Source organism: Engystomops pustulosus, chromosome 9 (assembly GCF_040894005.1).
Source record: "Engystomops pustulosus chromosome 9, aEngPut4.maternal, whole genome shotgun sequence".
Taxonomy (NCBI): Eukaryota; Metazoa; Chordata; class Amphibia; order Anura; family Leptodactylidae; genus Engystomops; species Engystomops pustulosus.
The window spans coordinates 69,268,006-69,288,779 of NC_092419.1; the positions used below are offsets into that span (position 1 = coordinate 69,268,006).

General features: G+C 45.8%; 59 pseudogenes; all 59 read left to right on the forward strand.

The window, feature by feature from the left end:
• The first annotated feature begins 3,597 nt into the window (after positions 1-3,597).
• On the forward strand, positions 3,598-3,716 carry LOC140085781 (5S ribosomal RNA; annotated as a pseudogene).
• A 448-nt stretch (positions 3,717-4,164) lies between these two features.
• On the forward strand, positions 4,165-4,283 carry LOC140101825 (5S ribosomal RNA; annotated as a pseudogene).
• Positions 4,284-4,353: 70 nt separating this feature from the next.
• On the forward strand, positions 4,354-4,472 carry LOC140086148 (5S ribosomal RNA; annotated as a pseudogene).
• A 70-nt stretch (positions 4,473-4,542) lies between these two features.
• Positions 4,543-4,661, forward strand: LOC140086586 (5S ribosomal RNA; annotated as a pseudogene).
• Positions 4,662-4,920: 259 nt separating this feature from the next.
• Positions 4,921-5,039, forward strand: LOC140101826 (5S ribosomal RNA; annotated as a pseudogene).
• A 70-nt stretch (positions 5,040-5,109) lies between these two features.
• Positions 5,110-5,228, forward strand: LOC140090224 (5S ribosomal RNA; annotated as a pseudogene).
• A 448-nt stretch (positions 5,229-5,676) lies between these two features.
• On the forward strand, positions 5,677-5,795 carry LOC140085782 (5S ribosomal RNA; annotated as a pseudogene).
• A 70-nt stretch (positions 5,796-5,865) lies between these two features.
• Positions 5,866-5,984, forward strand: LOC140101827 (5S ribosomal RNA; annotated as a pseudogene).
• Positions 5,985-6,432: 448 nt separating this feature from the next.
• LOC140083207 (5S ribosomal RNA) lies at positions 6,433-6,551 on the forward strand (annotated as a pseudogene).
• A 70-nt stretch (positions 6,552-6,621) lies between these two features.
• Positions 6,622-6,740, forward strand: LOC140095131 (5S ribosomal RNA; annotated as a pseudogene).
• A 70-nt stretch (positions 6,741-6,810) lies between these two features.
• Positions 6,811-6,929, forward strand: LOC140085783 (5S ribosomal RNA; annotated as a pseudogene).
• A 70-nt stretch (positions 6,930-6,999) lies between these two features.
• On the forward strand, positions 7,000-7,118 carry LOC140085785 (5S ribosomal RNA; annotated as a pseudogene).
• A 70-nt stretch (positions 7,119-7,188) lies between these two features.
• Positions 7,189-7,307, forward strand: LOC140090610 (5S ribosomal RNA; annotated as a pseudogene).
• Positions 7,308-7,566: 259 nt separating this feature from the next.
• On the forward strand, positions 7,567-7,685 carry LOC140084489 (5S ribosomal RNA; annotated as a pseudogene).
• Positions 7,686-7,755: 70 nt separating this feature from the next.
• Positions 7,756-7,874, forward strand: LOC140087525 (5S ribosomal RNA; annotated as a pseudogene).
• A 448-nt stretch (positions 7,875-8,322) lies between these two features.
• LOC140085786 (5S ribosomal RNA) lies at positions 8,323-8,441 on the forward strand (annotated as a pseudogene).
• Positions 8,442-8,511: 70 nt separating this feature from the next.
• Positions 8,512-8,630, forward strand: LOC140101828 (5S ribosomal RNA; annotated as a pseudogene).
• A 70-nt stretch (positions 8,631-8,700) lies between these two features.
• LOC140101829 (5S ribosomal RNA) lies at positions 8,701-8,819 on the forward strand (annotated as a pseudogene).
• A 70-nt stretch (positions 8,820-8,889) lies between these two features.
• Positions 8,890-9,008, forward strand: LOC140095241 (5S ribosomal RNA; annotated as a pseudogene).
• Positions 9,009-9,078: 70 nt separating this feature from the next.
• On the forward strand, positions 9,079-9,197 carry LOC140101830 (5S ribosomal RNA; annotated as a pseudogene).
• Positions 9,198-9,267: 70 nt separating this feature from the next.
• LOC140084490 (5S ribosomal RNA) lies at positions 9,268-9,386 on the forward strand (annotated as a pseudogene).
• Positions 9,387-9,645: 259 nt separating this feature from the next.
• LOC140081305 (5S ribosomal RNA) lies at positions 9,646-9,764 on the forward strand (annotated as a pseudogene).
• Positions 9,765-9,834: 70 nt separating this feature from the next.
• Positions 9,835-9,953, forward strand: LOC140101831 (5S ribosomal RNA; annotated as a pseudogene).
• A 70-nt stretch (positions 9,954-10,023) lies between these two features.
• On the forward strand, positions 10,024-10,142 carry LOC140092375 (5S ribosomal RNA; annotated as a pseudogene).
• A 448-nt stretch (positions 10,143-10,590) lies between these two features.
• On the forward strand, positions 10,591-10,709 carry LOC140085118 (5S ribosomal RNA; annotated as a pseudogene).
• Positions 10,710-10,779: 70 nt separating this feature from the next.
• Positions 10,780-10,898, forward strand: LOC140087170 (5S ribosomal RNA; annotated as a pseudogene).
• Positions 10,899-10,968: 70 nt separating this feature from the next.
• Positions 10,969-11,087, forward strand: LOC140085232 (5S ribosomal RNA; annotated as a pseudogene).
• Positions 11,088-11,346: 259 nt separating this feature from the next.
• On the forward strand, positions 11,347-11,465 carry LOC140085788 (5S ribosomal RNA; annotated as a pseudogene).
• Positions 11,466-11,535: 70 nt separating this feature from the next.
• LOC140090289 (5S ribosomal RNA) lies at positions 11,536-11,654 on the forward strand (annotated as a pseudogene).
• A 70-nt stretch (positions 11,655-11,724) lies between these two features.
• On the forward strand, positions 11,725-11,843 carry LOC140082672 (5S ribosomal RNA; annotated as a pseudogene).
• Positions 11,844-11,913: 70 nt separating this feature from the next.
• LOC140090290 (5S ribosomal RNA) lies at positions 11,914-12,032 on the forward strand (annotated as a pseudogene).
• Positions 12,033-12,102: 70 nt separating this feature from the next.
• Positions 12,103-12,221, forward strand: LOC140087526 (5S ribosomal RNA; annotated as a pseudogene).
• A 259-nt stretch (positions 12,222-12,480) lies between these two features.
• LOC140085789 (5S ribosomal RNA) lies at positions 12,481-12,599 on the forward strand (annotated as a pseudogene).
• A 259-nt stretch (positions 12,600-12,858) lies between these two features.
• On the forward strand, positions 12,859-12,977 carry LOC140087171 (5S ribosomal RNA; annotated as a pseudogene).
• Positions 12,978-13,047: 70 nt separating this feature from the next.
• Positions 13,048-13,166, forward strand: LOC140096509 (5S ribosomal RNA; annotated as a pseudogene).
• A 61-nt stretch (positions 13,167-13,227) lies between these two features.
• On the forward strand, positions 13,228-13,346 carry LOC140088059 (5S ribosomal RNA; annotated as a pseudogene).
• Positions 13,347-13,605: 259 nt separating this feature from the next.
• On the forward strand, positions 13,606-13,724 carry LOC140090502 (5S ribosomal RNA; annotated as a pseudogene).
• Positions 13,725-13,794: 70 nt separating this feature from the next.
• On the forward strand, positions 13,795-13,913 carry LOC140094043 (5S ribosomal RNA; annotated as a pseudogene).
• Positions 13,914-14,172: 259 nt separating this feature from the next.
• On the forward strand, positions 14,173-14,291 carry LOC140081306 (5S ribosomal RNA; annotated as a pseudogene).
• Positions 14,292-14,361: 70 nt separating this feature from the next.
• LOC140090291 (5S ribosomal RNA) lies at positions 14,362-14,480 on the forward strand (annotated as a pseudogene).
• A 70-nt stretch (positions 14,481-14,550) lies between these two features.
• On the forward strand, positions 14,551-14,669 carry LOC140101832 (5S ribosomal RNA; annotated as a pseudogene).
• A 259-nt stretch (positions 14,670-14,928) lies between these two features.
• On the forward strand, positions 14,929-15,047 carry LOC140101833 (5S ribosomal RNA; annotated as a pseudogene).
• Positions 15,048-15,487: 440 nt separating this feature from the next.
• Positions 15,488-15,606, forward strand: LOC140081307 (5S ribosomal RNA; annotated as a pseudogene).
• A 448-nt stretch (positions 15,607-16,054) lies between these two features.
• Positions 16,055-16,173, forward strand: LOC140101836 (5S ribosomal RNA; annotated as a pseudogene).
• A 70-nt stretch (positions 16,174-16,243) lies between these two features.
• On the forward strand, positions 16,244-16,362 carry LOC140096083 (5S ribosomal RNA; annotated as a pseudogene).
• Positions 16,363-16,613: 251 nt separating this feature from the next.
• On the forward strand, positions 16,614-16,732 carry LOC140081308 (5S ribosomal RNA; annotated as a pseudogene).
• Positions 16,733-16,802: 70 nt separating this feature from the next.
• On the forward strand, positions 16,803-16,921 carry LOC140097494 (5S ribosomal RNA; annotated as a pseudogene).
• Positions 16,922-16,991: 70 nt separating this feature from the next.
• LOC140089656 (5S ribosomal RNA) lies at positions 16,992-17,110 on the forward strand (annotated as a pseudogene).
• A 70-nt stretch (positions 17,111-17,180) lies between these two features.
• Positions 17,181-17,299, forward strand: LOC140087172 (5S ribosomal RNA; annotated as a pseudogene).
• A 70-nt stretch (positions 17,300-17,369) lies between these two features.
• On the forward strand, positions 17,370-17,488 carry LOC140096525 (5S ribosomal RNA; annotated as a pseudogene).
• Positions 17,489-17,747: 259 nt separating this feature from the next.
• On the forward strand, positions 17,748-17,866 carry LOC140096170 (5S ribosomal RNA; annotated as a pseudogene).
• A 70-nt stretch (positions 17,867-17,936) lies between these two features.
• LOC140098751 (5S ribosomal RNA) lies at positions 17,937-18,055 on the forward strand (annotated as a pseudogene).
• A 70-nt stretch (positions 18,056-18,125) lies between these two features.
• On the forward strand, positions 18,126-18,244 carry LOC140087174 (5S ribosomal RNA; annotated as a pseudogene).
• A 70-nt stretch (positions 18,245-18,314) lies between these two features.
• On the forward strand, positions 18,315-18,433 carry LOC140096510 (5S ribosomal RNA; annotated as a pseudogene).
• Positions 18,434-18,494: 61 nt separating this feature from the next.
• On the forward strand, positions 18,495-18,613 carry LOC140088060 (5S ribosomal RNA; annotated as a pseudogene).
• Positions 18,614-18,872: 259 nt separating this feature from the next.
• On the forward strand, positions 18,873-18,991 carry LOC140090504 (5S ribosomal RNA; annotated as a pseudogene).
• A 70-nt stretch (positions 18,992-19,061) lies between these two features.
• Positions 19,062-19,180, forward strand: LOC140094044 (5S ribosomal RNA; annotated as a pseudogene).
• Positions 19,181-19,628: 448 nt separating this feature from the next.
• Positions 19,629-19,747, forward strand: LOC140088016 (5S ribosomal RNA; annotated as a pseudogene).
• A 259-nt stretch (positions 19,748-20,006) lies between these two features.
• Positions 20,007-20,125, forward strand: LOC140094029 (5S ribosomal RNA; annotated as a pseudogene).
• Positions 20,126-20,774: the final 649 nt, after the last annotated feature.

Here is a 20,774-nt window from a genome sequence, read left to right on the forward strand (position 1 = left end):
GCTGCTGTCAACGGCCATTCTAAGCTGAATGTGCGTGCTCTTGTCGGATCACAGCAGCGATGCGGCTTAAGGCTTGGCAAGTACCAGCATGGGAGACTGGCTGGGAATCCCAAGTTCCGTTGACCTTTTTGAACCTGAAAATTGTGTTAGTTTCTCTATGAGATAGTAAAAGAAGGTTCAAATTGAACAGCTGCTGTCAACGGCCATTCTAAGCTGAATGTGCGTGCTCTTGTCGGATCACAGCAGCGATGCGGCTTAAGGCTTGGCAAGTACCAGCATGGGAGACTGGCTGCGAATTCCAAGTTCCGTTGACCTTTTTGAACCTGAAAATTGTGTTAGTTTCTCTATGAGATAGTAAAAGAAGGTTCAAACTGAACAGCTGCTGTCAACGGCCATTCTAAGCTGAATGTGCCTGCTCTCATCAGATCGCAGCATCAATGCAGCTTAAGGCTTGGCAAGTACCAGCATGGGAGACTGGCTGGGAATCCCAAGTTCTGTTGACCTTTTTGAACCTGAAAATTGTTAGTTTCTCTGTCAAAGATGGTAAAAGAAGGTTCAAATTGAACAGCTGCTGTCAACGGCCATTCTAAGCTGAATGTGCCTGCTCTCGTCAGATGGCAGCAGCAATGCAGCTTAAGGCTTGGCAAGTACCAGCATGGGAGACTGGCTGGGAACCCCAAGTTCTGTTGACCTTTTTGAACCTGAAAATTGTTAGTTTCTCTGTCAAAGATGGTAAAAGAAGGTTCAAATTGAACAGCTGCTGTCAACGGCCATTCTAAGCTGAATGTGCCTGCTCTCGTCAGATGGCAGCAGCAATGCAGCTTAAGGCTTGGCAAGTACCAGCATGGGAGACTGGCTGGGAATCCCAAGTTCTGTTGAGCTTTTTGAACCTGAAAATTGTGTTAGTTTCTCTATGAGATAGTAAAAGAAGGTTCAAATTGAACAGCTGCTGTCAACGGCCATTCTAAGCTGAATGTGCGTGCTCTTGTCGGATCACAGCAGCGATGCGACTTAAGGCTTGGCAAGTACCAGCATGGGAGACTGGCTGCGAATTCCAAGTTCTGTTGACCTTTTTGAACCTGAAAATTGTGTTAGTTTCTCTATGAGATAGTAAAAGAAGGTTCAAACTGAACAGCTGCTGTCAACGGCCATTCTAAGCTGAATGTGCCTGCTCTCGTCAGATCGCAGCATCAATGCAGCTTAAGGCTTGGCAAGTACCAGCATGGGAGACTGGCTGGGAATTCCAAGTTCTGTTGACCTTTTTGAACCTGAAAATTGTGTTAGTTTCTCTATGAGATAGTAAAAGAAGGTTCAAACTGAACAGCTGCTGTCAACGGCCATTCTAAGCTGAATGTGCCTGCTCTCGTCAGATCGCAGCATCAATGCAGCTTAAGGCTTGGCAAGTACCAGCATGGGAGACTGGCTGGGAATCCCAAGTTCTGTTGACCTTTTTGAACCTGAAAATTGTTAGTTTCTCTGTCAAAGAAGGTAAAAGAAGGTTCAAATTGAACAGCTGCTGTCAACGGCCATTCTAAGCTGAATGTGCCTGCTCTCGTCAGATCGCAGCAGCAATGCAGCTTAAGGCTTGGCAAGTACCAGCATGGGAGACTGGCTGGGAATCCCAAGTTCCGTTGACCTTTTTGAACCTGAAAATTGTGTTAGTTTCTCTATGAGATAGTAAAAGAAGGTTCAAATTGAACAGCTGCTGTCAACGGCCATTCTAAGCTGAATGTGCGTGCTCTTGTCGGATCACAGCAGCGATGCGGCTTAAGGCTTGGCAAGTACCAGCATGGGAGACTGGCTGCGAATCCCAAGTTCCGTTGACCTTTTTGAACCTGAAAATTGTGTTAGTTTCTCTATGAGATAGTAAAAGAAGGTTCAAATTGAACAGCTGCTGTCAACGGCCATTCTAAGCTGAATGTGCCTGCTCTCGTCAGATCGCAGCAGCAATGCAGCTTAAGGCTTGGCAAGTACCAGCATGGGAGACTGGCTGGGAATCCCAAGTTCCGTTGACCTTTTTGAACCTGAAAATTGTGTTAGTTTCTCTATGAGATAGTAAAAGAAGGTTCAAATTGAACAGCTGCTGTCAACGGCCATTCTAAGCTGAATGTGCCTGCTCTCGTCAGATCGCAGCAGCAATGCAGCTTAAGGCTTGGCAAGTACCAGCATGGGAGACTGGCTGGGAATCCCAAGTTCCGTTGACCTTTTTGAACCTGAAAATTGTTAGTTTCTCTGTCAAAGATGGTAAAAGAAGGTTCAAATTGAACAGCTGCTGTCAACGGCCATTCTAAGCTGAATGTGCCTGCTCTCGTCAGATCGCAGCAGCAATGCAGCTTAAGGCTTGGCAAGTACCAGCATGGGAGACTGGCTGAGAATCCCAAGTTCCGTTGACCTTTTTGAACCTGAAAATTGTTAGTTTCTCTGTCAAAGATGGTAAAAGAAGGTTCAAATTGAACAGCTGCTGTCAACGGCCATTCTAAGCTGAATGTGCCTGCTCTCGTCAGATCGCAGCAGCAATGCAGCTTAAGGCTTGGCAAGTACCAGCATGGGAGACTGGCTGCGAATTCCAAGTTCCGTTGACCTTTTTGAACCTGAAAATTGTGTTAGTTTCTCTATGAGATAGTAAAAGAAGGTTCAAACTGAACAGCTGCTGTCAACGGCCATTGTAAGCTGAATGTGCCTGCTCTCGTCAGATCGCAGCATCAATGCAGCTTAAGGCTTGGCAAGTACCAGCATGGGAGACTGGCTGGGAATCCCAAGTTCTCTTGACCTTTTTGAACCTGAAAATTGTTAGTTTCTCTGTCAAAGATGGTAAAAGAAGGTTCAAATTGAACAGCTGCTGTCAACGGCCATTCTAAGCTGAATGTGCCTGCTCTCGTCAGATCGCAGCAGCAATGCAGCTTAAGGCTTGGCAAGTACCAGCATGGGAGACTGGCTGGGAATCCCAAGTTCCGTTGACCTTTTTGAACCTGAAAATTGTGTTAGTTTCTCTATGAGATAGTAAAAGAAGGTTCAAACTGAACAGCTGCTGTCAACGGCCATTCTAAGCTGAATGTGCCTGCTCTCGTCAGATCGCAGCATCAATGCAGCTTAAGGCTTGACAAGTACCAGCATGGGAGACTGGCTGGGAACCCCAAGTTCTGTTGACCTTTTTGAACCTGAAAATTGTTAGTTTCTCTGTCAAAGATGGTAAAAGAAGGTTCAAATTGAACAGCTGCTGTCAACGGCCATTCTAAGCTGAATGTGCCTGCTCTCGTCAGATGGCAGCAGCAATGCAGCTTAAGGCTTGGCAAGTACCAGCATGGGAGACTGGCTGGGAATCCCAAGTTCTGTTGAGCTTTTTGAACCTGAAAATTGTGTTAGTTTCTCTATGAGATAGTAAAAGAAGGTTCAAATTGAACAGCTGCTGTCAACGGCCATTCTAAGCTGAATGTGCGTGCTCTTGTCGGATCACAGCAGCGATGCGGCTTAAGGCTTGGCAAGTACCAGCATGGGAGACTGGCTGCGAATTCCAAGTTCCGTTGACCTTTTTGAACCTGAAAATTGTGTTAGTTTCTCTATGAGATAGTAAAAGAAGGTTCAAACTGAACAGCTGCTGTCAACGGCCATTCTAAGCTGAATGTGCCTGCTCTCGTCAGATCGCAGCATCAATGCAGCTTAAGGCTTGGCAAGTACCAGCATGGGAGACTGGCTGGGAATCCCAAGTTCTGTTGACCTTTTTGAACCTGAAAATTGTTAGTTTCTCTGTCAAAGAAGGTAAAAGAAGGTTCAAATTGAACAGCTGCTGTCAACGGCCATTCTAAGCTGAATGTGCCTGCTCTCGTCAGATCGCAGCAGCAATGCAGCTTAAGGCTTGGCAAGTACCAGCATGGGAGACTGGCTGGGAATCCCAAGTTCCGTTGACCTTTTTGAACCTGAAAATTGTGTTAGTTTCTCTATGAGATAGTAAAAGAAGGTTCAAATTGAACAGGTGCTGTCAACGGCCATTCTAAGCTGAATGTGCGTGCTCTTGTCGGATCACAGCAGCGATGTGGCTTAAGGCTTGGCAAGTACCAGCATGGGAGACTGGCTGGGAATCCCAAGTTCCGTTGACCTTTTTGAACCTGAAAATTGTGTTAGTTTCTCTATGAGATAGTAAAAGAAGGTTCAAATTGAACAGCTGCTGTCAACGGCCATTCTAAGCTGAATGTGCCTGCTCTCGTCAGATCGCAGCAGCAATGCAGCTTAAGGCTTGGCAAGTACCAGCATGGGAGACTGGCTGGGAATCCCAAGTTCCGTTGACCTTTTTGAACCTGAAAATTGTTAGTTTCTCTGTCAAAGATGGTAAAAGAAGGTTCAAATTGAACAGCTGCTGTCAACGGCCATTCTAAGCTGAATGTGCCTGCTCTCGTCAGATCGCAGCAGCAATGCAGCTTAAGGCTTGGCAAGTACCAGCATGGGAGACTGGCTGAGAATCCCAAGTTCCGTTGACCTTTTTGAACCTGAAAATTGTTAGTTTCTCTGTCAAAGATGGTAAAAGAAGGTTCAAATTGAACAGCTGCTGTCAACGGCCATTCTAAGCTGAATGTGCCTGCTCTCGTCAGATCGCAGCAGCAATGCAGCTTAAGGCTTGGCAAGTACCAGCATGGGAGACTGGCTGCGAATTCCAAGTTCCGTTGACCTTTTTGAACCTGAAAATTGTGTTAGTTTCTCTATGAGATAGTAAAAGAAGGTTCAAACTGAACAGCTGCTGTCAACGGCCATTGTAAGCTGAATGTGCCTGCTCTCGTCAGATCGCAGCATCAATGCAGCTTAAGGCTTGGCAAGTACCAGCATGGGAGACTGGCTGGGAATCCCAAGTTCTCTTGACCTTTTTGAACCTGAAAATTGTTAGTTTCTCTGTCAAAGATGGTAAAAGAAGGTTCAAATTGAACAGCTGCTGTCAACGGCCATTCTAAGCTGAATGTGCCTGCTCTCGTCAGATCGCAGCAGCAATGCAGCTTAAGGCTTGGCAAGTACCAGCATGGGAGACTGGCTGGGAATCCCAAGTTCCGTTGACCTTTTTGAACCTGAAAATTGTGTTAGTTTCTCTATGAGATAGTAAAAGAAGGTTCAAACTGAACAGCTGCTGTCAACGGCCATTCTAAGCTGAATGTGCCTGCTCTCGTCAGATCGCAGCATCAATGCAGCTTAAGGCTTGACAAGTACCAGCATGGGAGACTGGCTGGGAACCCCAAGTTCTGTTGACCTTTTTGAACCTGAAAATTGTTAGTTTCTCTGTCAAAGATGGTAAAAGAAGGTTCAAATTGAACAGCTGCTGTCAACGGCCATTCTAAGCTGAATGTGCCTGCTCTCGTCAGATGGCAGCAGCAATGCAGCTTAAGGCTTGGCAAGTACCAGCATGGGAGACTGGCTGGGAATCCCAAGTTCTGTTGAGCTTTTTGAACCTGAAAATTGTGTTAGTTTCTCTATGAGATAGTAAAAGAAGGTTCAAATTGAACAGCTGCTGTCAACGGCCATTCTAAGCTGAATGTGCGTGCTCTTGTCGGATCACAGCAGCGATGCGGCTTAAGGCTTGGCAAGTACCAGCATGGGAGACTGGCTGCGAATTCCAAGTTCCGTTGACCTTTTTGAACCTGAAAATTGTGTTAGTTTCTCTATGAGATAGTAAAAGAAGGTTCAAACTGAACAGCTGCTGTCAACGGCCATTCTAAGCTGAATGTGCCTGCTCTCGTCAGATCGCAGCATCAATGCAGCTTAAGGCTTGGCAAGTACCAGCATGGGAGACTGGCTGGGAATCCCAAGTTCTGTTGACCTTTTTGAACCTGAAAATTGTTAGTTTCTCTGTCAAAGAAGGTAAAAGAAGGTTCAAATTGAACAGCTGCTGTCAACGGCCATTCTAAGCTGAATGTGCCTGCTCTCGTCAGATCGCAGCAGCAATGCAGCTTAAGGCTTGGCAAGTACCAGCATGGGAGACTGGCTGGGAATCCCAAGTTCCGTTGACCTTTTTGAACCTGAAAATTGTGTTAGTTTCTCTATGAGATAGTAAAAGAAGGTTCAAATTGAACAGGTGCTGTCAACGGCCATTCTAAGCTGAATGTGCGTGCTCTTGTCGGATCACAGCAGCGATGTGGCTTAAGGCTTGGCAAGTACCAGCATGGGAGACTGGCTGGGAATCCCAAGTTCCGTTGACCTTTTTGAACCTGAAAATTGTGTTAGTTTCTCTATGAGATAGTAAAAGAAGGTTCAAATTGAACAGCTGCTGTCAACGGCCATTCTAAGCTGAATGTGCGTGCTCTTGTCGGATCACAGCAGCGATGCGGCTTAAGGCTTGGCAAGTACCAGCATGGGAGACTGGCTGCGAATTCCAAGTTCCGTTGACCTTTTTGAACCTGAAAATTGTGTTAGTTTCTCTATGAGATAGTAAAAGAAGGTTCAAACTGAACAGCTGCTGTCAACGGCCATTCTAAGCTGAATGTGCCTGCTCTCATCAGATCGCAGCATCAATGCAGCTTAAGGCTTGGCAAGTACCAGCATGGGAGACTGGCTGGGAATCCCAAGTTCTGTTGACCTTTTTGAACCTGAAAATTGTTAGTTTCTCTGTCAAAGATGGTAAAAGAAGGTTCAAATTGAACAGCTGCTGTCAACGGCCATTCTAAGCTGAATGTGCCTGCTCTCGTCAGATGGCAGCAGCAATGCAGCTTAAGGCTTGGCAAGTACCAGCATGGGAGACTGGCTGGGAACCCCAAGTTCTGTTGACCTTTTTGAACCTGAAAATTGTTAGTTTCTCTGTCAAAGATGGTAAAAGAAGGTTCAAATTGAACAGCTGCTGTCAACGGCCATTCTAAGCTGAATGTGCCTGCTCTCGTCAGATCGCAGCATCAATGCAGCTTAAGGCTTGGCAAGTACCAGCATGGGAGACTGGCTGGGAATCCCAAGTTCTGTTGACCTTTTTGAACCTGAAAATTGTGTTAGTTTCTCTATGAGATAGTAAAAGAAGGTTCAAACTGAACAGCTGCTGTCAACGGCCATTCTAAGCTGAATGTGCCTGCTCTCGTCAGATCGCAGCATCAATGCAGCTTAAGGCTTGGCAAGTACCAGCATGGGAGACTGGCTGGGAATCCCAAGTTCTGTTGACCTTTTTGAACCTGAAAATTGTTAGTTTCTCTGTCAAAGAAGGTAAAAGAAGGTTCAAATTGAACAGCTGCTGTCAACGGCCATTCTAAGCTGAATGTGCCTGCTCTCGTCAGATCGCAGCAGCAATGCAGCTTAAGGCTTGGCAAGTACCAGCATGGGAGACTGGCTGGGAATCCCAAGTTCTGTTGAGCTTTTTGAACCTGAAAATTGTGTTAGTTTCTCTATGAGATAGTAAAAGAAGGTTCAAATTGAACAGCTGCTGTCAACGGCCATTCTAAGCTGAATGTGCGTGCTCTTGTCGGATCACAGCAGCGATGCGGCTTAAGGCTTGGCAAGTACCAGCATGGGAGACTGGCTGCGAATCCCAAGTTCCGTTGACCTTTTTGAACCTAAAAATTGTGTTAGTTTCTCTATGAGATAGTAAAAGAAGGTTCAAATTGAACAGCTGCTGTCAACGGCCATTCTAAGCTGAATGTGCCTGCTCTCGTCAGATCGCAGCATCAATGCAGCTTAAGGCTTGGCAAGTACCAGCATGGGAGACTGGCTGGGAATCCCAAGTTCCGTTGACCTTTTTGAACCTGAAAATTGTGTTAGTTTCTCTATGAGATAGTAAAAGAAGGTTCAAATTGAACAGCTGCTGTCAACGGCCATTCTAAGCTGAATGTGCCTGCTCTCGACAGATCGCAGCAGCAATGCAGCTTAAGGCTTGGCAAGTACCAGCATGGGAGACTGGCTGGGAATCCCAAGTTCCGTTGACCTTTTTGAACCTGAAAATTGTTAGTTTCTCTGTCAAAGATGGTAAAAGAAGGTTCAAATTGAACAGCTGCTGTCAACGGCCATTCTAAGCTGAATGTGCCTGCTCTCGTCAGATGGCAGCAGCAATGCAGCTTAAGGCTTGGCAAGTACCAGCATGGGAGACTGGCTGGGAATCCCAAGTTCTGTTGAGCTTTTTGAACCTGAAAATTGTGTTAGTTTCTCTATGAGATAGTAAAAGAAGGTTCAAATTGAACAGCTGCTGTCAACGGCCATTCTAAGCTGAATGTGCGTGCTCTTGTCGGATCACAGCAGCGATGCGGCTTAAGGCTTGGCCAGTACCAGCATGGGAGACTGGCTGCGAATTCCAAGTTCCGTTGACCTTTTTGAACCTGAAAATTGTGTTAGTTTCTCTATGAGATAGTAAAAGAAGGTTCAAACTGAACAGCTGCTGTCAACGGCCATTCTAAGCTGAATGTGCCTGCTCTCGTCAGATCGCAGCATCAATGCAGCTTAAGGCTTGGCAAGTACCAGCATGGGAGACTGGCTGGGAATCCCAAGTTCTGTTGACCTTTTTGAACCTGAAAATTGTTAGTTTCTCTGTCAAAGAAGGTAAAAGAAGGTTCAAATTGAACAGCTGCTGTCAACGGCCATTCTAAGCTGAATGTGCCTGCTCTCGTCAGATCGCAGCAGCAATGCAGCTTAAGGCTTGGCAAGTACCAGCATGGGAGACTGGCTGGGAATCCCAAGTTCCGTTGACCTTTTTGAACCTGAAAATTGTTAGTTTCTCTGTCAAAGATGGTAAAAGAAGGTTCAAATTGAACAGCTGCTGTCAACGGCCATTCTAAGCTGAATGTGCCTGCTCTCGTCAGATCGCAGCAGCAATGCAGCTTAAGGCTTGGCAAGTACCAGCATGGGAGACTGGCTGGGAATCCCAAGTTCCGTTGACCTTTTTGAACCTGAAAATTGTGTTAGTTTCTCTATGAGATAGTAAAAGAAGGTTCAAACTGAACAGCTGCTGTCAACGGCCATTCTAAGCTGAATGTGCCTGCTCTCGTCAGATCGCAGCATCAATGCACCTTAAGGCTTGGCAAGTACCAGCATGGGAGACTGGCTGGGAATCCCAAGTTCTGTTGACCTTTTTGAACCTGAAAATTGTTAGTTTCTCTGTCAAAGAAGGTAAAAGAAGGTTCAAATTGAACAGCTGCTGTCAACGGCCATTCTAAGCTGAATGTGCCTGCTCTCGTCAGATCGCAGCAGCAATGCAGCTTAAGGCTTGGCAAGTACCAGCATGGGAGACTGGCTGGGAATCCCAAGTTCCGTTGACCTTTTTGAACCTGAAAATTGTGTTAGTTTCTCTATGAGATAGTAAAAGAAGGTTCAAACTGAACAGCTGCTGTCAACGGCCATTCTAAGCTGAATGTGCCTGCTCTCGTCAGATCGCAGCATCAATGCAGCTTAAGGCTTGGCAAGTACCAGCATGGGAGACTGGCTGGGAATCCCAAGTTCCGTTGACCTTTTTGAACCTGAAAATTGTGTTAGTTTCTCTATGAGATAGTAAAAGAAGGTTCAAATTGAACAGCTGCTGTCAACGGCCATTCTAAGCTGAATGTGCGTGCTCTTGTCGGATCACAGCAGCGATGCGGCTTAAGGCTTGGCAAGTACCAGCATGGGAGACTGGCTGCGAATCCCAAGTTCCGTTGACCTTTTTGAACCTGAAAATTGTGTTAGTTTCTCTATGAGATAGTAAAAGAAGGTTCAAATTGAACAGCTGCTGTCAACGGCCATTCTAAGCTGAATGTGCCTGCTCTCGTCAGATCGCAGCAGCAATGCAGCTTAAGGCTTGGCAAGTACCAGCATGGGAGACTGGCTGGGAATCCCAAGTTCTGTTGACCTTTTTGAACCTGAAAATTGTGTTAGTTTCTCTATGAGATAGTAAAAGAAGGTTCAAATTGAACAGCTGCTGTCAACGGCCATTCTAAGCTGAATGTGCCTGCTCTCGTCAGATCGCAGCAGCAATGCAGCTTAAGGCTTGGCAAGTACCAGCATGGGAGACTGGCTGGGAATCCCAAGTTCCGTTGACCTTTTTGAACCTGAAAATTGTTAGTTTCTCTGTCAAAGATGGTAAAAGAAGGTTCAAATTGAACAGCTGCTGTCAACGGCCATTCTAAGCTGAATGTGCCTGCTCTCGTCAGATGGCAGCAGCAATGCAGCTTAAGGCTTGGCAAGTACCAGCATGGGAGACTGGCTGGGAATCCCAAGTTCCGTTGACCTTTTTGAACCTGAAAATTGTGTTAGTTTCTCTATGAGATAGTAAAAGAAGGTTCAAATTGAACAGCTGCTGTCAACGGCCATTCTAAGCTGAATGTGCGTGCTCTTGTCGGATCACAGCAGCGATGCGGCTTAAGGCTTGGCAAGTACCAGCATGGGAGACTGGCTGTGAATCCCAAGTTCCGTTGACCTTTTTGAACCTGAAAATTGTGTTAGTTTCTCTATGAGATAGTAAAAGAAGGTTCAAACTGAACAGCTGCTGTCAACGGCCATTCTAAGCTGAATGTGCCTGCTCTCGTCAGATCGCAGCATCAATGCAGCTTAAGGCTTGGCAAGTACCAGCATGGGAGACTGTCTGGGAATCCCAAGTTCTTTTGACCTTTTTGAACCTGAAAATTGTTAGTTTCTCTGTCAAAGATGGTAAAAGAAGGTTCAAATTGAACAGCTGCTGTCAACGGCCATTCTAAGCTTAATGTGCCTGCTCTCGTCAGATCGCAGCAGCAATGCAGCTTAAGGCTTGGCAAGTACCAGCATGGGAGACTGGCTGGGAATCCCAAGTTCTGTTGACCTTTTTGAACCTGAAAATTGTGTTAGTTTCTCTATGAGATAGTAAAAGAAGGTTCAAACTGAACAGCTGCTGTCAACGGCCATTCTAAGCTGAATGTGCCTGCTCTCGTCAGATCGCAGCAACAATGCAGCTTAAGGCTTGGCAAGTACAAGCATGGGAGACTGGCTGGGAATCCCAAGTTCTGTTGACCTTTTTGAACCTGAAAATTGTTAGTTTCTCTGTCAAAGATGGTAAAAAAAGGTTCAAATTGAACAGCTGCTGTCAACGGCCATTTTAAGCTGAATGTGCCTGCTCTCGTCAGATCGCAGCAGCAATGCAGCTTAAGGCTTGGCAAGTACCAGCATGGGAGACTGGCTGGGAATCCCAAGTTCCGTTGACCTTTTTGAACCTGAAAATTATGTTAGTTTCTCTATGAGATAGTAAAAGAAGGTTCAAATTGAACAGCTGCTGTCAACGGCCATTCTAAGCTGAATGTGCGTGCTCTTGTCGGATCACAGCAGCGATGCGGCTTAAGGCTTGGCAAGTACCAGCATGGGAGACTGGCTGCGAATTCCAGGTTCCGTTGACCTTTTTGAACCTGAAAATTGTGTTAGTTTCTCTATGAGATAGTAAAAGAAGGTTCAAACTGAACAGCTGCTGTCAACGGCCATTCTAAGCTGAATGTGCCTGCTCTCGTCAGATCGCAGCATCAATGCAGCTTAAGGCTTGGCAAGTACCAGCATGGGAGACTGGCTGGGAATCCCAAGTTCTGTTGACCTTTTTGAACCTGAAAATTGTTAGTTTCTCTGTCAAAGATGGTAAAAGAAGGTTCAAATTGAACAGCTGCTGTCAACGGCCATTCTAAGCTGAATGTGCCTGCTCTCGTCAGATGGCAGCAGCAATGCAGCTTAAGGCTTGGTAAGTACCAGCATGGGAGACTGGCTGGGAATCCCAAGTTCCGTTGACCTTTTTGAACCTGAAAATTGTGTTAGTTTCTCTATGAGATAGTAAAAGAAGGTTCAAATTGAACAGCTGCTGTCAACGGCCATACTAAGCTGAATGTGCCTGCTCTCGTCAGATCGCAGCAGCAATGCAGCTTAAGGCTTGGCAAGTACCAGCATGGGAGACTGGCTGGGAATCCCAAGTTCTGTTGACCTTTTTGAACCTGAAAATTGTGTTAGTTTCTCTATGAGATAGTAAAAGAAGGTTCAAATTGAACAGCTGCTGTCAACGGCCATTCTAAGCTGAATGTGCCTGCTCTCGTCAGATGGCAGCAGCAATGCAGCTTAAGGCTTGGTAAGTACCAGCATGGGAGACTGGCTGGGAATCCCAAGTTCCGTTGACCTTTTTGAACCTGAAAATTGTGTTAGTTTCTCTATGAGATAGTAAAAGAAGGTTCAAATTGAACAGCTGCTGTCAACGGCCATTCTAAGCTGAATGTGCCTGCTCTCGACAGATCGCAGCAGCAATGCAGCTTAAGGCTTGGCAAGTACCAGCATGGGAGACTGGCTGGGAATCCCAAGTTCCGTTGACCTTTTTGAACCTGAAAATTGTGTTAGTTTCTCTATGAGATAGTAAAAGAAGGTTCAAATTGAGCAGCTGCTGTCAACGGCCATTCTAAGCTGAATGTGCGTGCTCTTGTCGGATCACAGCAGCGATGCGGCTTAAGGCTTGGCAAGTACCAGCATGGGAGACTGGCTGCGAATTCCAAGTTCCGTTGACCTTTTTGAACCTGAAAATTGTGTTAGTTTCTCTATGAGATAGTAAAAGAAGGTTCAAACTGAACAGCTGCTGTCAACGGCCATTCTAAGCTGAATGTGCCTGCTCTCGTCAGATCGCAGCATCAATGCAGCTTAAGGCTTGGCAAGTACCAGCATGGGAGACTGGCTGGGAATCCCAAGTTCTGTTGACCTTTTTGAACCTGAAAATTGTTAGTTTCTCTGTCAAAGATGGTAAAAGAAGGTTCAAATTGAACAGCTGCTGTCAACGGCCATTCTAAGCTGAATGTGCCTGCTCTCGTCAGATGGCAGCAGCAATGCAGCTTAAGGCTTGGCAAGTATAAGCATGGGAGACTGGCTGGGAATCCCAAGTTCTGTTGACCTTTTTGAACCTGAAAACTGTGTTAGTTTCTCTATGAGATAGTAAAAGAAGGTTCAAATTGAACAGCTGCTGTCAACGGCCATTCTAAGCTGAATGTGCCTGCTCTCGTCAGATCGCAGCAACAATGCAGCTTAAGGCTTGGCAAGTACAAGCATGGGAGACTGGCTGGGAATCCCAAGTTCTGTTGACCTTTTTGAACCTGAAAATTGTTAGTTTCTCTGTCAAAGATGGTAAAAGAAGGTTCAAATGGAACAGCTGCTGTCAACGGCCATTCTAAGCTGAATATGCCTGCTCTCATCAGATCGCAGCAGCAATGCAGCTTAAGGCTTGGCAAGTACCAGCATGGGAGACTGGCTGGGAATACCAAGTTCCTTTGAACCTGAAAATTGTGTTAGTTTCTCTATGAGATAGTAAAAGAAGGTTCAAACTGAACAGCTGCTGTCAACGGCCATTCTAAGCTGAATGTGCCCGCTCTCGTCAGATCGCAGCAGCAATGCAGCTTAAGGCTTGGCAAGTACCAGCATGGGAGACTGGCTGGGAATCCCAAGTTCCGTTGACCTTTTTGAACCTGAAAATTGTGTTAGTTTCTCTATGAGATAGTAAAAGAAGGTTCAAATTGAACAGCTGCTGTCAACGGCCATTCTAAGCTGAATGTGCGTGCTCTTGTCGGATCACAGCAGCGATGCGGCTTAAGGCTTGGCAAGTACCAGCATGGGAGACTGGCTGCGAATTCCAAGTTCCGTTGACCTTTTTGAACCTGAAAATTGTGTTAGTTTCTCTATGAGATAGTAAAAGAAGGTTCAAACTGAACAGCTGCTGTCAACGGCCATTCTAAGCTGAATGTGCCTGCTCTCGTCAGATCACAGCAGCAATGCAGCTTAAGGCTTGGCAAGTACCAGCATGGGAGACTGGCTGGGAATCCCAAGTTCTGTTGACCTTTTTGAACCTGAAAATTGTTAGTTTCTCTGTCAAAGATGGTAAAAGAAGGTTCAAATTGAACAGCTGCTGTCAACGGCCATTCTAAGCTGAATGTGCCTGCTCTCGTCAGATGGCAGCAGCAATGCAGCTTAAGGCTTGGCAAGTACCAGCATGGGAGACTGGCTGGGAATCCCAAGTTCTGTTGACCTTTTTGAACCTGAAAATTGTTAGTTTCTCTGTCAAAGATGGTAAAAGAAGGTTCAAATTGAACAGCTGCTGTCAACGGCCATTCTAAGCTGAATGTGCCTGCTCTCGTCAGATGGCAGCAGCAATGCAGCTTAAGGCTTGGCAAGTACCAGCATGGGAGACTGGCTGGGAATCCCAAGTTCTGTTGAGCTTTTTGAACCTGAAAATTGTGTTAGTTTCTCTATGAGATAGTAAAAGAAGGTTCAAATTGAACAGCTGCTGTCAACGGCCATTCTAAGCTGAATGTGCCTGCTCTCGTCAGATCGCAGCAGCAATGCAGCTTAAGGCTTGGCAAGTACCAGCATGGGAGACTGGCTGGGAATCCCAAGTTCTGTTGACCTTTTTGAACCTGAAAATTGTGTTAGTTTCTCTATGAGATAGTAAAAGAAGGTTCAAATTGAACAGCTGCTGTCAACGGCCATTCTAAGCTGAATGTGCCTGCTCTCGTCAGATGGCAGCAGCAATGCAGCTTAAGGCTTGGTAAGTACCAGCATGGGAGACTGGCTGGGAATCCCAAGTTCCGTTGACCTTTTTGAACCTGAAAATTGTGTTAGTTTCTCTATGAGATAGTAAAAGAAGGTTCAAATTGAACAGCTGCTGTCAACGGCCATTCTAAGCTGAATGTGCCTGCTCTCGTCAGATCGCAGCAGCAATGCAGCTTAAGGCTTGGCAAGTACCAGCATGGGAGACTGGCTGGGAATCCCAAGTTCCGTTGACCTTTTTGAACCTGAAAATTGTGTTAGTTTCTCTATGAGATAGTAAAAGAAGGTTCAAATTGAACAGCTGGTGTCAACGGCCATTCTAAGCTGAATGTGCGTGCTCTTGTCGGATCACAGCAGCGATGCGGCTTAAGGCTTGGCAAGTACCAGCATGGGAGACTGGCTGCGAATCCCAAGTTCCGTTGGCCTTTTTAAACCTGAAAATTGTGTTAGTTTCTCTATGAGATAGTAAAAGAAGGTTCAAACTGAACAGCTGCTGTCAACGGCCATTCTAAGCTGAATGTGCCTGCTCTCGTCAGATCGCAGCAGCAATGCAGCTTAAGGCTTGGCAAGTACCAGCATGGGAGACTGGCTGGGAATCCCAAGTTCCGTTGACCTTTTTGAACCTGAAAATTGTGTTAGTTTCTCTATGAGATAGTAAAAGAAGGTTCAAATTGAACAGCTGCTGTCAACGGCCATTCTAAGCTGAATGTGCCTGCTCTCATCAGATCGCAACAGCAATGCAGCTTAAGGCTTGGCAAGTACCAGCATGGGAGACTGGCTGGGAATCCCAAGTTCTGTTGAAATTTTTGAACCTAAAAATTGTGTTAGTTTCTCTATGAGATAGTAAAAGAAGGTTCAAATTGAACAGCTGCTGTCAACGGCCATTCTAAGCTGAATGTGCCTGCTCTCGTCAGATCGCAGCAGCTTAAAGCTTGGCAAGTACCAGCATGGGAGACTGGCTGGGAATCCCAAGTTCCGTTGACCTTTTTGAACCTGAAAATTGTGTTAGTTTCTCTATGAGATAGTAAAAGAAGGTTCAAATTGAACAGCTGCTGTCAACGGCCATTCTAAGCTGAATGTGCCTGCTCTCGTCAGATCGCAGCAGCAATGCAGCTTAAGGCTTGGCAAGTACCAGCATGGGAGACTGGCTGGGAATCCCAAGTTCTGTTGACCTTTTTGAACCTGAAAATTGTGTTAGTTTCTCTATGAGATAGTAAAAGAAGGTTCAAATTGAACAGCTGCTGTCAACGGCCATTCTAAGCTGAATGTGCCTGCTCTCGTCAGATCTCACCAGCAATGCAGCGTAAGGCTTGGCAAGTACCAGCATGGGAGACTGGCTGGGAATCCCAAGTTCCGTTGACCTTTTTGAACCTGAAAATTGTGTTAGTTTCTCTATGAGATAGTAAAAGAAGGTTCAAATTGAACATCTGGTGTCAACGGCCATTCTAAGCTGAATGTGCGTGCTCTTGTCGGATCACAGCAGCGATGCGGCTTAAGGCTTGGCAAGTACCAGCATGGGAGACTGGCTGCGAATCCCAAGTTCCGTTGGCCTTTTTAAACCTGAAAATTGTGTTAGTTTCTCTATGAGATAGTAAAAGAAGGTTCAAACTGAACAGCTGCTGTCAACGGCCATTCTAAGCTGAATGTGCCTGCTCTCGTCAGATCGCAGCAGCAATGCAGCTTAAGGCTTGGCAAGTACCAGCATGGGAGACTGGCTGGGAATCCCAAGTTCCGTTGACCTTTTTGAACCTGAAAATTGTGTTAGTTTCTCTATGAGATAGTAAAAGAAGGTTCAAATTGAACAGCTGCTGTCAACGGCCATTCTAAGCTGAATGTGCCTGCTCTCATCAGATCGCAACAGCAATGCAGCTTAAGGCTTGGCAAGTACCAGCATGGGAGACTGGCTGGGAATCCCAAGTTCTGTTGAAATTTTTGAACCTAAAAATTGTGTTAGTTTCTCTATGAGATAGTAAAAGAAGGTTCAAATTGAACAGCTGCTGTCAACGGCCATTCTAAGCTGAATGTGCCTGCTCTCGTCAGATCGCAGCAGCTTAAAGCTTGGCAAGTACCAGCATGGGAGACTGGCTGGGAATCCCAAGTTCCGTTGACCTTTTTGAACCTGAAAATTGTGTTAGTTTCTCTATGAGATAGTAAAAGAAGGTTCAAATTGAACAGCTGCTGTCAACGGCCATTCTAAGCTGAATGTGCCTGCTCTCGTCAGATCGCAGCAGCAATGCAGCTTAAGGCTTGGCAAGTACCAGCATGGGAGACTGGCTGGGAATCCCAAGTTCTGTTGACCTTTTTGAACCTGAAAATTGTGTTAGTTTCTCTATGAGATAGTAAAAGAAGGTTCAAATTGAACAGCTGCTGTCAACGGCCATTCTAAGCTGAATGTGCCTGCTCTCGTCAGATCGCACCAGCAATGCAGCGTAAGGCTTGGCAAGTACCAGCATGGGAGACTGGCTGGGAATCCCAAGTACTGTTGACCTTTTTGAACCTGAAAATTGTGTTAGTTTTTCTATGAGATAGTAAAAGAAGGTTCAAATTGAACAGCTGCTGTCAACGGCCATTCTAAGCTGAATGTGCCTGCTCTCGTCAGATTGCAGCAGCAATGCAGCTTAAGGCTTGGCAAGTACCAGCATGGGAGACTGGCTGGGAATCCCAAGTTCTGTTGACCTTTTTGAACCTTAAAATTGTGTTAGTTTCTCTATGAGATAGTAAAAGAAGGTTCAAATTGAACAGCTGCTGTCAACGGCCATTCTAAGCTGAATGTGCCTGCTCTCGTCAGATCGCAGCAACAATGCAGCTTAAGGCTTGGCAAGTACAAGCATGGGAGACTGGCTGGGAATCCCAAGTTCTGTTGACCTTTTTGAACCTGAAAATTGTTAGTTTCTCTGTCAAAGATCGTAAAAGAAGGTTCAAATTGAACAGCTGCTGTCAACGGCCATTCTAAGCTGAATGTGCCTGCTCTTGACAGATCGCAGCAGCAATGCAGCTTAAGGCTTGGCAAGTACCAGCATGGGAGACTGGCTGGGAATCCCAAGTTCCGTTGACCTTTTTGAACCTGAAAATTGTGTTAGTTTCTCTATGAGATAGTAAAAGAAGGTTCAAATTGAACAGCTGCTGTCAACGGCCATTCTAAGCTGAATGTGCGTGCTCTTGTCGGATCACAGCAGCGATGCGGCTTAAGGCTTGGCAAGTACCAGCATGGGAGACTGGCTGCGAATTCCAAGTTCCGTTGACCTTTTTGAACCTGAAAATTGTGTTAGTTTCTCTATGAGATAGTAAAAGAAGGTTCAAACTGAACAGCTGCTGTCAACGGCCATTCTAAGCTGAATGTGCCTGCTCTCGTCAGATCGCAGCATCAATGCAGCTTAAGGCTTGGCAAGTACCAGCATGGGAGACTGGCTGGGAATCCCAAGTTATGTTGACCTTTTTGAACCTGAAAATTGTTAGTTTCTCTGTCAAAGATGGTAAAAGAAGGTTCAAATTGAACAGCTGCTGTCAACGGCCATTCTAAGCTGAATGTGCCTGCTCTCGTCAGATGGCAGCAGCAATGCAGCTTAAGGCTTGGCAAGTACAAGCATGGGAGACTGGCTGGGAATCCCAAGTTCTGTTGACCTTTTTGAACCTGAAAATTGTGTTAGTTTCTCTATGAGATAGTAAAAGAAGGTTCAAATTGAACAGCTGCTGTCAACGGCCATTCTAAGCTGAATGTGCCTGCTCTCGTCAGATCGCAGCAACAATGCAGCTTAAGGCTTGGCAAGTACAAGCATGGGAGACTGGCTGGGAATCCCAAGTTCTGTTGACCTTTTTGAACCTGAAAATTGTTAGTTTCTCTGTCAAAGATGGTAAAAGAAGGTTCAAATGGAACAGCTGCTGTCAACGGCCATTCTAAGCTGAATATGCCTGCTCTCATCAGATCGCAGCAGCAATGCAGCTTAAGGCTTGGCAAGTACCAGCATGGGAGACTGGCTGGGAATACCAAGTTCCTTTGAACCTGAAAATTGTGTTAGTTTCTCTATGAGATAGTAAAAGAAGGTTCAAACTGAACAGCTGCTGTCAACGGCCATTCTAAGCTGAATGTGCCCGCTCTCGTCAGATCGCAGCAGCAATGCAGCTTAAGGCTTGGCAAGTACCAGCATGGGAGACTGGCTGGGAATCCCAAGTTCCGTTGACCTTTTTGAACCTGAAAATTGTGTTAGTTTCTCTATGAGATAGTAAAAGAAGGTTCAAATTGAACAGCTGCTGTCAACGGCCATTCTAAGCTGAATGTGTGTGCTCTTGTCGGATCACAGCAGCGATGCGGCTTAAGGCTTGGCAAGTACCAGCATGGGAGACTGGCTGCGAATTCCAAGTTCCGTTGACCTTTTTGAACCTGAAAATTGTGTTAGTTTCTCTATGAGATAGTAAAAGAAGGTTCAAACTGAACAGCTGCTGTCAACGGCCATTCTAAGCTGAATGTGCCTGCTCTCGTCAGATCACAGCAGCAATGCAGCTTAAGGCTTGGCAAGTACCAGCATGGGAGACTGGCTGGGAATCCCAAGTTCTGTTGACCTTTTTGAACCTGAAAATTTTTAGTTTCTCTGTCAAAGATGGTAAAAGAAGGTTCAAATTGAACAGCTGCTGTCAACGGCCATTCTAAGCTGAATGTGCCTGCTCTCGTCAGATGGCAGCAGCAATGCAGCTTAAGGCTTGGCAAGTACCAGCATGGGAGACTGGCTGGGAATCCCAAGTTCTGTTGACCTTTTTGAACCTGAAAATTGTTAGTTTCTCTGTCAAAGATGGTAAAAGAAGGTTCAAATTGAACAGCTGCTGTCAACGGCCATTCTAAGCTGAATGTGCCTGCTCTCGTCAGATGGCAGCAGCAATGCAGCTTAAGGCTTGGCAAGTACCAGCATGGGAGACTGGCTGGGAATCCCAAGTTCTGTTGAGCTTTTTGAACCTGAAAATTGTGTTAGATTCTCTATGAGATAGTAAAAGAAGGTTCAAATTGAACAGCTGCTGTCAACGGCCATTCTAAGCTGAATGTGCGTGCTCTTGTCGGATCACAGCAGCGATGCGGCTTAAGACTTGGCAAGTACCAGCATGGGAGACTGGCTGCGAATTCCAAGTTCCGTTGACCTTTTTGAACCTGAAAATTGTGTTAGTTTCTCTATGAGATAGTAAAAGAAGGTTCAAACTGAACAGCTGCTGTCAACGGCCATTCTAAGCTGAATGTGCCTGCTCTCGTCAGATCACAGCAGCAATGCAGCTTAAGGCTTGGCAAGTACCAGCATGGGAGACTGGCTGGGAATCCCAAGTTCCGTTGACCTTTTTGAACCTGAAAATTGTGTTAGTTTCTCTATGAGATAGTAAAAGAAGGTTCAAATTGAACAGCTGCTGTCAACGGCCATTCTAAGCTGAATGTGCGTGCTCTTGTCGGATCACAGCAGCGATGCGGCTTAAGGCTTGGCAAGTACCAGCATGGGAGACTGGCTGCGAATTCCAAGTTCCGTTGACCTTTTTGAACCTGAAAATTGTGTTAGTTTCTCTATGAGATAGTAAAAGAAGGTTCAAACTGAACAGCTGCTGTCAACGGCCATTCTAAGCTGAATGTGCCTGCACTCGTCAGATCGCAGCATCAATGCAGCTTAAGGCTTGGCAAGTACCAGCATGGGAGACTGGCTGGGAATCCCAAGTTCTGTTGACCTTTTTGAACCTGAAAATTGTTAGTTTCTCTGTCAGAGATGGTAAAAGAAGGTTCAAATTGAACAGCTGCTGTCAACGGCCATTCTAAGCTGAATGTGCCTGCTCTCGCCAGATGGCAGCAGCAATGCAGCTTAAGGCTTGGCAAGTACAAGCATGGGAGACTGGCTGGGAATCCCAAGTTCTGTTGACCTTTTTGAACCTGAAAATTGTCTTAGTTTCTCTATGAGATAGTAAAAGAAGGTTCAAATTGAACAGCTGCTGTCAACGGCCATTCTAAGCTGAATGTGCGTGCTCTTGTCGGATCACAGCAGCGATGCGGCTTAAGGCTTGGCAAGTACCAGCATGGGAGACTGGCTGGGAATACCAAGTTCCGTTGACCTTTTTGAACCTGAAAATTGTGTTAGTTTCTCTATGAGATATTAAAAGAAGGTTCAAACTGAACAGCTGCTGTCAACGGCCATTCTAAGCTGAATGTGCCCGCTCTCGTCAGATCACAGCAGCAATGCAGCTTAAGGCTTGGCAAGTACCAGCATGGGAGACTGGCTGGGAATCCCAAGTTCCGTCGACCTTTTTGAACCTGAAAATTGTGTTAGTTTCTCTATGAGATAGTAAAAGAAGGTTCAAATTGAACAGCTGCTGTCAACGGCCAT